Below are 14,045 nucleotides of genomic sequence, written 5' to 3' on the forward strand. Positions count from 1 at the left end.
GTGTAAGATACATATTGATTTTTTTGGACATCTGGAAATTTTTTAAACTGAAAAGTGGAATGGTTAAAGCTAAGTCAGTTCATCATGATGGAGGTACTACTCCTGCCTAAAGAATAGAAGAGGAAAGCAAGATTGAAATCATACCAAACCTTTCTTTTCAGCTATTTATAAAGAGATTGTCTAGAATTATTCGCCAAAATATTTTGTGAAAAATAGAAGATAATAATTATATTTTTAAGCAACTCATAACTAACTTATGAAATTAAAAAGGTTAAATTAAAATAGGCTATTTGATTCTTATTATTTGTTCACATTAAATGACAATTTAATTCTTATATATTTGTACACAGTACCATATTTATTTCTTGCTTTTAATTTTTTAATTTATGCATTTTTCTTCTTTCTTCATATGCAGATAGAGATACTTGCTTCATCATCACAATGGTTGGCCATCAGTGCTATTAGCTGGTATTAAAAATTCAGTCATTATTATTTTGTATGCCACATAAACATTCTATACAGCATGCTTTTTTCACCTGCTTTATCTGCTAGAAATGAATGAAAGATGCATCTGTGGAACATTTTGAAAGGTTTTCTCAAAGAAATGTGTGGGACTGTCCTTGACATGAGTCTAAATAGACCCATAGTAATGAAGGTAGCTAAAATAATAACAACAGAAAGAAAATGACAGGCCAAAAAATGGAGTCTTCAAAGACTTCTTTTGAAAACATGCAATTACTACAGCAAATAATATTCAGATCATGGTCTTTTACTCTCTGACAAGCCATTAAAGCATTTTCTACAAATCCCGGGCAAAGGGCATGCCAGAGCATGATAGTCATAAATAGACAGAAGATGATGATATATCATGGTCTTCTTCCCTGAATCATTATTGTACAAATCTGTGGCCCAAGCAACACTGCACAGGATATTTCTCAACCCACACTGGTCAACTCCGTACTCTTCCTGATGTAGTTCAGACCACAGAGAATAAAGGGAAATACAGACCTGCTGCAGTGCCTAGACAGCTTCACTGGGGAGTGGAAGCTTTTGGAAAATGTGAGGGCACGAGGAGTCCCCAGGGGAGCAGAAGTCCTGGAACCAAGTTTTCTGTGCAGCAGGGGAAGCTGAGGAAAGCTCCCAGGCTGTAGCTCATGAGAGGAATGTGCTAAGAGGGGCAGCTGCACTGCTCAGCTTGCATGGAAAATGGCTTTAAAGGCTGAGCCTGGCCCAGCTGAGAAAAACACAGCATGGAGATCACCAAGCAGCTTCCAAAAGTAAATTGCCCTTCAAAAGAAAGATGGCTCATGTTAACCCTCTTTAGTTAATGTGAGCTGCTGTGCTTAAATGAGCATGAAGACACTATCTAAGAGAAGGACAGCTCCCACATCCACATAAATCCCATGGTGGAGGAGGCATGTAATCAGGGCTGATTGCCATAATGTCTGTGCTTTACTGTGGATGCTGTTCCTTGTATACAGACTTTCTACTGCATAAATTCATTCAACCCCACTTTCTAACCTGGAAATACTACTTTCAGAGCTAAATAACTAGAGGTTTTACCTTTAAACTGTGACATTGAAGTGTATAAAAATCCATCTAAGCAACCTACAGAGCTACTTATAAACTGAGTACAGCTGTAGCAGATGGTACTCATGCCAAGGTGGAGAAGACCTTCATACACTACGTGGGACTCATTATGCCTGTCTTGGAAAAATAAAAACATCAGTTGGATATGGCATTAGCTATAGATATCGTCAAAGCTTAAGCTGCCAAGCCATTACAGTTAGTGCCTGAAGATTAAAATTTCTCAGGTAGCTCCCATTAGGACCCAACAATTCATTGGAATGTGCCCAGAGCATATATTACACCACATGAAGTCCCATGTTTTGAAATAAGTACACAGGATAATTTCCAGGCTGCTAATGGAAAGACATGTAAGCATGATAATTTCTAAAATAAGCTTCAAGCAATAGGTGTACAACAGAATCCATGTGCAAAACTTCAATAATCATAAAAGTCAATGTCCACGTGTATGTCTGTATGTTTAACAACATATTTCTGCATCAGCTGAAGTGGATTTCTGTCATCACCCTCATCTCATAATCTGAATGACTCAATCCCTAGAGTGCATTTTCAGTCACCTAACTAAATCTGCACTTCTCACACACTGGGGGGGAATTGACTTTTTAACCATCTTATGGATGCTGCTGTCCAAACATGATGGGTATAACTCATAAACTCTGGTAAATGAGTGCTCTGCAGCTCCTGGAATGTTCCAGGCTCCCACACTGTGCCATTTGCATGGTGGCAGCTGGGCCTGCTGTTGCTGCGGCTTTAGGTGTGCAGAACAAACTTACCCAGAATTTAGCGATGTTTGAAGTCTAAGACCAGACCCAAATTTTGCAGCTCTACTGAAGTTCTATTTTTACCATCTAAATTCATTGTGACCAGTTTAAATCTCTGTCTGTCTTGTTGAGATCATGTTTTCCACCTGAATAATCCTTTAACAGAGACATCCACTGATCCCATCTCTCACTTTCTAGTGTAAATTGTCATAATGCAAAATTATACAGTATTTTAGATCTGTGCTTAATATATAAACTGCCAGCTTCTGTCACATTGAGGCCCTAAGGGTTTTTAGGATCAGGCTGCTGCTGTCAGAAATAGGATGCTGCAATTGAATCTGTTTTTATATTCTACACTATATCAGGCTTCCAAGTTGCCATATTTACATGTACATTTGATGACATTTAATGTATGCATACAGCTAAAATAAAATTTGAATGATGGTAACCGATCACATGCAGTCTTTGATGAGTTCCTTTCCTTCTGCTAAGCTCAAGATATCTTATTGAATTTCTGCATCGTTCACATCCTGGATCAGAGGGATGCACACATCATATATCTGTGGGTAAGTACAAATATACACTTTTCTATGACATCAACAATAAATCAACTATGTGTGATAGCTAAAATTATGTTGCTTTATGTTAGTTGTCAGATGAAAAAATATTTTCCATTGCTTTTTTTATACCATTTTCAATCTCAATTAAATACAGAGTAATCAAGTTCATCTGTATTGTGTCTGGGATTAGAAGTGTTGCTTTAGACTGTGTTTGAAAACAAACAGTATATATATATATATATATATATGTGTTCGAGATAACAGTATAGATTGGCAGGAAAAACTCACTGACCTAGTACTAATGCATTATAATGAAACTGCTGTTCACTGATATTAAAAAATATATACAAGAAACAATAGATTTAAGAATTCTGATTTAAAAGTAGAAAAACAAGCTTGTTCTCAGAGGAATCTGAATAATTTTCCTCTTAATCTAGATAATCATTGGAGGGGTTTGCCATGTATAGGCGCTTTAAGTGAGCTCTCAGGCACTACTTAAAGCAGGGCAAAGGATCTTCCTTAAATTCTGGAGAAGAATGAATAATTAAGCAGCACATTTCTGTTCAATAAACAAAACTGTAATGAATATAAAGGAAATTATAGATTTTATCATCTTCTGCAAAGTCTTACAATGAGCATCTGGGTTTCACTGGCATGCAGATTATTGATGGCCCAAACTTATTAAGCTTTCTGGTTGCTTTGTTCACAGAAGTAAATCAGCACAGCAGAAGGAATTAAAAATAGCGCTAAAATAATTTTCTATTGTTTTACTGAAATGCTTTATGAATTCTTATATCTTATGGGCAAATTGAACAATTCTAAGGTCTTATTTTCCAAAGGTATCTCATTATTTTCTTTTTTGCTTATGTAATCTCCCTTCCTTTCACAACTAGTCAGCAAAGAAAGATTCTGCTGCGTGAACTACTGAGGTTTACTTCCAAAGAGAAGAAAAAGATAGAAATATAAATAAATACCTCACAAGGGTAATGTCTTGATGGCACTTCTAACATTTTTATATAGTTCCAGATGTCACATGTGAAAAAAATTTCACCCAAGGCACATTAAACATTTTTTTAAACCTAACACATACGAATACACTGAAAGTTAATTTTAACAAAATGTGGGAAGGCATAAGCAATTCTGTTTAAGAAGAGGCTACCACATACAAGTTATTTCATGAGCTGCTCAAAAATAATATTATTCTTTGAGTATTTTCTCAAATACAACTCAGTATTATATCCGAAAATTTTCATTCTCTTCTCTCAAGGACATGGCTAAACTTGAACATTTTATTTTATTTCCAGGACATATACTGCTTCAGCAGGAACCTTCCTGCTCAGGTGATGATGACAGGATGAACAATATACCTGAGAACAGCTGGCTGAAGCATGGATTCCTGAAACAGGGAAATTAACCATTCATATACAAGGAGGAGGCTTGAAAATAACTCTGCAGGACATAAACAGCTTTGAAACCCCATGGCAGTGAAAAGCTTCTCTTACAGAAAAGGTATTTTCCTCACCCAAATAGATACTATGTCTTTCCTTCCATTATATCAGCTCTTAAACCTAATTTTATTCCACTTTCCTTATTTGTGTTCATCTCTTATATTCTAAAATATCTGAAACTTCTGTCCCTTGTTTTTTCTGATTCTATTACTCCATGACATGTTGCTATATATTTTCATTCTCTTTATGTTTCCACCAAAATAGCATGACTTCCAACACAAGGCCTCTCAAGAATTAGACTATTTGTCTTCTCTAGGGAGAAGGCTGTAGCAGCTGAAAAGTGACCAGGTATTGCAAAAACAGTGATGTTTATAAGCAAGAAGATCCCTTGCATGGTATTAAAAAGGTCATAGGAACCCACCTGAAGCAGAGATGTTTGTATACTCAGGAGTCCCTTTTCATTTCTCGCATCAGCAGCCAACCCAAGCACACTGCCTAGACTAGGACTTCTGGTTTATTCATGTCTGGACTCTTGACATGATAAATGAGAAGATAATCTTTCTGCATTCACTTTACTCTGATCCTGTCTACCAGTCTTTCTCCTGGGGGAAAAAAAAGAAAAATCACTGAATGGAGTATGTACCTTTAAATAAAAATATTAAAGGAGAATCAAAGACCTTATTTCTTGGGAAAAAAAAGTAATTTTTCTTTTCTTCTGCAGTCTCTTTCTTACCAATGGTACTTTGTATGAAGTTATGGGTTATCTCTGTTTCCTTATTTGGCTGGTACAGGAGTGCATCGAGCTGTTCTGTCTCACCCTGGAATGTGCTGTACCTCTAGGATGGCACCACATAATGTGATTCAAGGTGGCGTTTTTCCCTAGGCTCACTGCCAGTGTTTCACACAAGCATGCACTAATCACAGAATATTTAAGCTTTATGCACATGAAATGCAGCCTTGAAAACTGTGAGAAATAGTGAGAAAAGAGTGAGAAATACGTCTTTGAGACACTAAGAGCATCTGTTTTCTTTTTGGATAAAAAGATGGTCACTTTGGCAGTTTTCGACATGTTGGTATGCATACAGTTTTCCATTTTCCTAGAAGGTAGCCTATTAAAGAACAAGATGCCATAGAACTAATCCACAGAATTCTTGCTAAATATGCAATTTTTGAGATAATGCCCTGATACACAGGCCAGAATTGTGGCTCTTTTCTTGGTTTTATCAAAAAGGTTACACTTGCCACTAATCTCTGCTCAACATACAAACACAGTCTGGCTTTTTTTCCTCTCCTTTATTCTCCATGCAGGGAAATGAGTGAAGGCACCAGTTTTAGTTTCTATCCATTTCTATCAATCATACAAAGTCATGTATATTTAAGTAAAAAAAAAAAAAACAACAAAATGTGTAAGCAGGAAAGAAAGCAGCAGGCAAGCAAAGCACTACCATGTTTTTAGGTGGGATGTATTTCAGTGCAGAACAATAAACCCACTGCTACTCATCAGTCCAGAGCCACCAGCTGAAAGAAGTATATATCCATTATGTCCATCAGAGAAAATATTTATTTATTTTCAAATATAAATTCCCCATCCAAAGTCACAACTTGTTATATTAAAATGTTAAACATTATAAACTGAGGTCATAAATCTCTTATGTCCATGAACTTTACTCTTAGGAAGGCAGGGTTAGAGGTTCTCATCTGGCCTTCCTGGGGTTAATCATCCCTATCTTCTGCAGCTTTCTGGATTGTGCAAACATAATAGGACAACTAGTCACATTCACATTCTGAGAACAAACAATTTTATCATATGAAAAAGACATAAATCGTTCACAGTTTCACATATAAGAATAAACAATCAGTGAGAACATGAGCTCTGTTTGTAACCTAGAGGAGTGATCTTGGGCACATCAGTGATGCACCTGGAGCAGCCACCATGCAGAGCACCTCCATGCTGCAGTACAGCACCAGCCAGAGACATCACCTTGCACAAATCTCTGTGATCCCTGCATTTACTCCAAGTATGCTAGCAGGAGAGTCCTGGCAGGAGGGAGATAAGTGCTTTAAAGTAGTTCTGAAGAAGTCAAGGTGCTTGGTTGAACTCTTGTGCCTTAGGTTAGCTGAACCATCTAACTCTTTTGGGCCAGCCCAGCATGCTGCTCCTAGTAAGGCGTTTAGATATGGTCATTTGAGGTTGAAAAGACCAGACAATGGCCTGTCTGTGATGACAAATGTTAATTTAACAGAATATGTGAGGGATGTGGATAGGTGATGCCACAGTTAGAAATTACTCTTCTATTCACCCCTAGGTCACACTGTCTGTCTAAACTTCAATGATCAACTCATAGCTACTTTCGTTGTTAAATATTTTTTAAATTACATTACAAAGTGGATGCATACACTGAACCTGGCTTGCCAGCCAACTAATTTGTCAAAGAATTTTCCATTTGCTATGTATATGAGCAGACATCTCCTGAAGCAATAAAATTTAAAAACTGAAGCAACACCAGAAAAAATATTTCATAGCTCTAACACATGAAACGAAAATCTGTACTACTTCTTAATTAACATTTCTGTAACTGTTGTGGAAATTTATCTAACACAAGAAATACAAATTCTGAGACCAGAATTTGGGTTAGGAAAAAAGTAAGAGTGGAATTCCATAATATAAAAAGAAAATAATATCTATTCCTGCAAAGTATCCCACCTGCCACTGAGCAGTGCCACGGTTTCAGGGTGTGAACACCGAGTCATTGACCCTTGGCACACACCTGAAAGGCAGGCAGACAAGGAGCACAGATGGATACTAGACTGAAAAACCATAGAATGGTTTGGGCTGGAAGGGACCTTAAAGATCATCTAATTCCACCCCCCTGCCATTGGCAGGGACGCCTTCCACAAGACCAGGTTACTCAGAGATCCATCCAGCCTGGGCTTGAACAGCTCCATGGATGGGCCATCCACAGCTTCTCTGGGAAATCTGTTCCAGTGTATCAACACCCTCACAGTAAAGGATTTCTTCCTAATATCTAATCTAAATCTGGCAAATTCTGTCATGTTGAAATCATTTACTTATGGCATAATTTGTGCTTCTTAGTTATCCCCACAGAGGCTGGGAACTCAGGCACATTTCAATGCAATCCCCTGCTCCGATCTCTTTTGCCAACCTCCTCTGGACTTCAAACTGTGTAGGGGAACTCCTTGAGAACCCACCCCTGTTGCATTTGGGAAGATTATAATTTCCCTGTTTGTATGCAGTTTGATGTGTGAGGACTTTTTATAGCTACGACAAATACAAACAAGAGCCACGTGAATTTCCAGGGACAGTGGCTGCTCCCAACCGTAGTTAATTTGGGTGGAAAAATAAGGATCCAGTAAGCCCCTCTGCACTAAATGGTTAGAGGCTGGCTGCCTGCAAGGTTGACATTAAGTAAATTATACATACAGTCCTTTACCTGGAAATGAACATAAGTGGCATATTTGCTACATGCTGTTGCCTTCTAGATTTGCAAGCTGTTGTTTCTGAAGTTGTCAGGTAGAACACATTTAATGTATGACTAAACCTCATTCATGCAGTTTAAGATCAGTTCTGTTTCTGTGAATACTTTCTCTTTCCTGCTGCACTGATGCTCGGTCCTCTGGCTACAACAGATTTGGCACTGTCATTTCAGTGCTCACTGACACCAAGAAAACAGAGACAGCTCTCACTTCTGCACAAAACAGCCTTTCAAGGCTCAGACATTACCTCTAGGACCCTCAAAAGCACACAGCATTGGAAGCCAGAACTGGGCAGATAGTGAGGAAGACACCTGACATCAAGTGGAAATTAAAAAGGAAAATCTAATGACCACAGGGTCATAAGCTCAGTGATTTAATAGTATTCTCCAAGTGCCCATCTCGTTACAGATGGGTAATTGCTGTTAGAACAACATGGCTAACACTTTATTTTTCCTACAGGAGATAATTACTTTGATTGAAAACACTGGCTGTCAGACAATGGAATACCTACTGCAACACCTGCAGACCAGGAATGGACAGCTGCATTTGTCATGTAGCAGTGCTAATCAGGTTCCTGCAACTGCCAGATCTTTGACTGAGGTTGAGGCGACAGGTTGCCATCATGCTTTTGAGGTCTTTTTTCCTCTTTACTGATTGCTTTTGTCTCAGATCCTCCCTCACTTTTTAAGACTCCAAAATACATTATTGGCAGTAACAGCAAATACAGAGAAGAGAAACTGCCAAACAAGCAATTGATACAAATTAATGTACTGTTATAGTCAGCTGGGCACTTTAAATATATGCAAGATGAAAAAAAATAACCCCAAATCTCATCAAATGCTAATTATTATTTGATACTATCTGCAATGATTATGTGTAAACCCACAAAGGAAACTGCAGACTAGACTAACTTGTCATGCTTAGGTTAGCACTTGTCATCTACCCAGTGTCCATTCTCAGCTAAGACAGACATTTTAAACATGCACTTATTTCTGGCTGAGCTCACTATATTTTCAAGTATAATAAAAGAACCAGTAAATATTTTTTATAAACTGGGTAGAAGTGATGAAAGAAAAAATCACTTTCTTCTACAAATAATATGTGTTGTACTGAAGAATTTTGTAATATAAAAAAATGGGCAAACATCAAGGGCAAAAATGACTTCACCTTAATCAATAGAGTGACAAGCTAAATTTGATGGCAATGGCCTTCACAGAGCCTGTCCTCGAAATGAACAGCAAGCTTTCACTAAAGGCCTTGCAAAGGTATGAGCTTATTCAGTGTACATAATTGTTTCCCTAGAATAAAAATCTCCAGGGAGGATTACCTTTATCAACTGTAACCACAGTTATATTGTCTTATGTCACTTTCTTCTACACATGGGTGGAGTGCTGTTTAAATTCATCTAGTTTGGTCCTATAGTATAATGATGAATCATGCTTATAAATAAGGATGTGTGCTGGTATTGACTGAGGCAGAGTTAATTTTCTTCCCAGTAGCAGGTATGGGGCTGTCTTTTGATTTTGTGCTAGTAACTGGGGTATTTTCATGCTGAGCAGCACTTGTACTGAGTCAAGGCTGTTTCTGCTCCTCACCCCACCCCACCAGCAAGTGAGCTGGGAGTACACGAAAAGTTGGGAAGGGACACAGCTGGGACAGCTGACCTTAATTGAACCAGGGGATATTCCAGACCATGCATGACATCGTGCTCAGCATATAAAGCTTTGGGGAAGAACAGCAGCGGGATGTTCAGAGTGATGGTGTTTGTCTTCCCAAGTCACCATGACATGTGATGGAGCTGTGCTTGCCTGGGGATGGCTTAACAACTGCCTGCCCACTTGAAGTGCCAAATTAATGAATTCCTTGTTTTGTTTTTCTTGCATGAGTAGCTTTTCCTTTCCCTATTAAGCTGTCTTTATCTCAACCCACGAGTTTACCTACTTTTAGTCTTGCAGTTCTCTCCTCCATCCCAGCACGGAGAGGGGGTGAACAATCGGCAGTGTGGGGCTGAGCTGCTGTCTGCAGTTAAACCAAGAGAGCAAGAGAATTCGTAAGGACAGGAAATCTGCACTTTGAGAACTTTATAGAAATGTTTTTCTTACCCTAGACTCAGCACACTGAATGATTTTTATTGTTTTAAAATTCAGTATGGATCAAGATTAGAAAATTAGAAGACAGGCAGTCAAATAATCATTTGTAGAGAACTGAAGAGGAACCTTGAACAGTCAGTTAAGATTTGCTGCAGATGACAATAAAGTTATGAATTTATTAAAGTTAAATTGCATTTCTCATCATCCTAGACATTGCAAAAAGACAGATATGACACTTGAAATGTGGTTTAACCTGGTGGCAATTGCATTACAGTAGCACAGCCAGAAAAGTACATATTTATTATTTGCCCTGCACTTTACATTCTGTCTTCTTCCGTACCCAGCTGCATCCAAAACTTTGAAGCCTTTGTATAGTCAAGAGTGAAGAGCAGGTTTTTCTTCACCGAGAATCTAACACAGTTTTCATCCACTTTCGAGGACTTTTTTGCCTCATTCTCTTCTGAGAGTCCTAAAAAAGCTGGATGGCAGCTTTATGGAACAGGTCCTAAGGGAGGCAACTGAGAAAGATGCCCCGCTTGACCTGCTGCTTGTCAACAGAGTGGATCTTGTGAGCAAAGTGCAGACTGGCAGCTGTCTTGGCCATGGTGACCAAGAAGAAATCGAGTTTAAAGTCTCTGTTAACAGGAGGAAAAGTGCTGGCAAAACCTCAGCTCTGGATATGAGGAGAGCAGACTTCAGGCTTCTCAAGCAATTAGTAGATAAGGTCCCCAGGGATTATGTTTTTGCAGGTGCTGGAGTCCATCAGTGCTGGTCACTTTAAACATCACTTCCTAAGGGCACAGGAGCAAGCAATTCCCAAAAGTCAGAAGTCAAGCAGGCAAGGCAGAAGGCCAGCTTGGCTGAACAGGAGCCTTCTCTTGGAAATAAGGCAAAAAGGAAGATGTATGCCCAGTGAAAACAGGGCCAGGTAACATGGCAAGGATACAGAGATACTGTAGAGAAGAAATTCAGGCAGCCAAACCTGGAGCTGAAGTTGGCCAAAACTGTGGGGGACAATAAAAAGGGTTTTTTCAAATATATTAATGGCATCAGGCAGTGTAAAACTAATATCAGCTCATTAAAGGATGAGGGAGGTCTCACAAACAGGGACATGGGCAGGAGCACAGGTTTCACATATTCTTTGCCTCTGTCATCAATACCAGATGGACCAAGGGGGTCTCAGTGCCCTGGGCTGGAGAACCATGACTGCAGGAAAGATCAATTCCCAGTCAGCCTGGGGCTCCATCTGGATCCCTACAAATGCATGGAGCCTGATGGCCTGAAGCCAGCACAGCTTCATGAGGGGAAAGTCCTGCTTACCAAACCCGATTTCCTTTTGTGACAAGATAAACCACCTAGCTGATCAAGGGAAGCCAATTGATGTAATCTTTTTAATTTCAACAAAGCTTTCTATACTGTCTCTCACAGTGTCCCTCTGCACAAAATGTTCAGCTCACATCATGTGATGGGTGAGCAGCTGGCTCAGGGTTCAGGCACAAAGGGTTACAGTGGATGGGGTGACATCAGACTGGTGACTTGTCACTAGTGGAGGAGTTCTGCAGGGCTCCATCTTCAGCCCTGTGCTCTTCAACATCTTCATAAATTACTTGAATGCAGGACTGGAAGGGACACCAAGCAGGTTCTTGAAACCTAAAGCCTTCTGATAATGTTTTCATAGTTTTAGTTACTTTCCCATGAAAGTTGTTTATCACATTCCTTCTAAGAAACATCATTTGATGGACGTTTTGCATGACCAGTGTGCTCGGGAATGTGGTAATTTAATTATCCAATCCCTGGTCATTGTCGAGAATCTATAAATACTGGAGTCAGAGAATAAAGCTTTTTTCTTTCCTGTTCTGACACTGAGAAGTGTTTGTGTGAATAATTTTGTGTCCTTTAGCGACAGGTTCTCAGATGATACAAAACTGGCAGGAGCTGTTCACTCTCTCAAAGGCAGAGAGGCCCTGCAGAGACACCTCAGAAAGGCAGAGGCCTGGGCAATCACCAACCACATGAAGCTCAACAAGGGAAGGTGCTGGATCCTGCCCCTGGGATGGGACAGACCTGGATGTACAAACAGAGGCTGGAGAGCGGTGCCATGGAAAGGGACCTGGGGGTCCTTATTGATGGAAAGTTGAATATAAATCAGCAGTGCCCTGGCAGGCAGGAGGGCCAGCCGTGTCCTGGGGGGCACAAAGCACAGCATCACGGCCGGGCAACGGAGGGGATTGTCCTCCTCTGCTCTGCTCTAGGGCAGTCTCATCTCCAGTGCTGGGGCAGTTTTGGGTGTTACAACATAAAACAGACTTTAAGCAACTAAAGAGTGTCCGAAGGAGGGCTAAGAAGATTGTCATATTAGGAGTGGCTGAGGTCACTTGATCTTTTCAGCCTGGGGAGACCGAGAGGAGACCTCATTGCAGTTACAATTTCCTTGTGAGCAGAAGAGGAGGGTCAGGCACTGATCTCTTCTCTGTGGTGACCAGTGACAGGTCTTGAGGGAATGGCCTGAAGTTGTGTCAGGGGAGGTTTAGGTTGGATATTAGACAAAGATTGTTCACTCAGAGGGTGGGTGGGCACTGGAAAAGCTCCCCAGGGAAGTGGTCACAGCACCAGCCAGGCAGGGTTCAAGAAGTGTTAGAACAATACTCTTGGACACATGGTGTGGCTCTTGGGGATGGTGCTGTGCAGGGCCAGGAGCTGGACTTGATGATCTGGGTGGGTTCCTTCCAGCTCAGCATACTCTGTGATTCTTTGAGATCTAATACAGTATGAAGCAAAATCATGTTGCAGGGCACCATGAGTGAAGCATGCTTTAACCTAAATTAGCCCTTGGGATTATGCTGCAGAGAAATACACAAGCTTAATTATCTTTCCTTCTTCTTACAAATAAGTTGAAAACCAATTCATAGAGTATATTACTGCTGTATGGCCCTTGGGATACTTTCCTTGTTCCTAATTTCTTTGTCATTATATTCTTTTCTAATTACAGTAGGAAGCTGCCACTATTGCTCAGCATCAGCTCTCCATAAGAAATGTAAAATTAGGCCCATCCAGGGAGGAGAACAAGAAGCATTCAGACAGATATTTAAGTATGCTTACTTAATAAAGGCATATTTTGGTGCATCCATATGTATCCCAGTATGGGGTAAGGACTTGTACAGCAAAGAGGAAAGGTAGGATTTCGTCCCTCTATTTTCAGGTAAGTCTCCTGAAGACTGTGTGGTATATTCCCATTAGGAGAAGACTAGAGGTCAGGAGTAGTTGGGAAAGCAAGAGAAGAACACAGATAACACAGTTTCACCAAGAACATGCTCACTTGGACATAGTCATTAGGCCTTCCTGCTGAAATGGCTCAAGAGGGGAGAGACAAAACAGAAGGAAGCTCAAAGAACCAAAGCCTGCAATATTTCATAAAGAAACACTGAAATACAGTGAGTGTATCTATGCAATGAGTTTCAAATCCTGGGCTGCTAATGAAGCTAAACTGCCTAAATTTTTGACTATCAGAGCAGGTGTTTTTCTCTGAGTTAGGGGACACAGCTGAGGTGCTGTAACACGGGTGCCTGGTTTGATGCCAGCACTGCTGTGGGCTGACCAGGTGTCTGCAGTGATGCTGAGCCATCACTGCTCACCTTGAGATGAACTGCTAACCAGCCGTGCAGTTCTCACCAGAGACACAGTTCAGGCGAATGAAGCTATTTCAGATGCTCAAGGGAAAACCTTCTGTTTTCAAGCTACTGTCCCAAGGACACAGAGCTGTTGTGTTGTATGTGACAGGATTCTTCTGGCATCTTGGAAGCAGATGTGATTCTTACCTAAGTCCTTGTTTTTCACTTGTGAGCCATAGGAATTATGTAAGCAACCTATTAATCCGAGGCTTCCCTTTTCATGATAGAAAATGATGTGCTGACAGTATGAACGTGCCAAATACTCCAGAAAGGAATACTCCAGGCTCCAAGACCCATTTGTTTCCTCGGGTTCAAGCACAAGTTTCCTAGACCATGCTTGAGACAAGTGTGATGTAGATGTCACAGACCCAGAAGCTGAGCCCTGAACACATGACTTCAAACTTAACTTTTGGGGGCTGATTCTTTGGGCACTGTG

Source organism: Poecile atricapillus, chromosome 2, assembly GCF_030490865.1.
Source record: "Poecile atricapillus isolate bPoeAtr1 chromosome 2, bPoeAtr1.hap1, whole genome shotgun sequence".
NCBI lineage: Eukaryota > Metazoa > Chordata > Aves > Passeriformes > Paridae > Poecile > Poecile atricapillus.